General features: G+C 42.1%; 1 non-coding gene across 1 annotated transcript; it reads left to right on the forward strand.

The window, feature by feature from the left end:
- Positions 1-318: 318 nt before the first annotated feature.
- On the forward strand, positions 319-425 carry LOC112420608 (small nucleolar RNA R71). Its single transcript, XR_003010781.2, has one exon. It is a non-coding gene; the product is annotated as a small nucleolar RNA R71 (small nucleolar RNA).
- Positions 426-974: the final 549 nt, after the last annotated feature.

The raw sequence follows: 974 nt of genomic DNA on the forward strand, positions 1-974 counted from the left end.
CAAGGAGGGGATGCAGAAGAAGGTGTAACATCATTAACATTAAGTTTTTCAATCTTTTGGGTTAATGCCTCATCCTTAGCAGCAAGGTGGTTATATTCAGAGACTTCATATATAACTGCCTCTTTCTTAGAGGGAGTAGGAGTGGTGACGGTTCTCTCGTTGGTCCATTGGTAGTGATTCTGAGCCATGTCTTCAATCAAAGCATAAGCCTCCGTGTAATTTTTGTTCATTAGAGCTCCACCTGCAGCTGCATCAACAGACATCTTAGTGGTATAAGACAAGCCATTATAAAACGTGTGGACTATAAGCCACTTCTCTAGGCCATGGTGGGGACAAAGTCTAAGCATTTCCTTGAAACGCTCCCACGCCTCATAGAGAGATTCCCCATCTTTTTGATTGAAATGCGTGATTTGGTCTCTAAGCTTAGCGGTTTTAGATGGGGGGAAAAATCGGGCGAGGAATGCTCGCCTCATATCGTCCCATGAAGTAATGGAACCGACTTCTAGGGAATGGAACCAAGCGCTAGCTCTATCCCTTAAGGAAAAGGGAAAGAGATGAAGTCTTATGGCTTCTTGGTTCTCTTTTATGGTGCCACTGAGTCTTAGGAAGGAAGAAATATGGAGATTTGGATCCTTAGTGGGTGATCCAGGAAACTGATTTTGCTGCACCAAATTGAGTAGTGCAGGCTTGATTTCAAAGTTATTACCCGCAACCGTTGGGTACACGATAATAGCTTGTGGCTCTTCCGTTGAAGGAGTAGCATACTCTTTGAGAGTGCGTTCAGTCATAGCAGTACTATTTTGTGCCTCTCTCTTTTTCTTATGCAAAAACCTTTCGATCTCAGGAATAAATTCTCCGAGACTTTTACTTCTTCGCATAAGAAATCGAGAACCCAAGAAGTTAGTGGTAATACAAAAGAAAGAAGTAGAAGAAAAGAAGAAGAGAAGAGAGTTCTAATCACAAAGAAAGAGTTA

Source organism: Medicago truncatula, chromosome 6, assembly GCF_003473485.1.
Source record: "Medicago truncatula cultivar Jemalong A17 chromosome 6, MtrunA17r5.0-ANR, whole genome shotgun sequence".
Lineage (NCBI taxonomy): Eukaryota > Viridiplantae > Streptophyta > Magnoliopsida > Fabales > Fabaceae > Medicago > Medicago truncatula.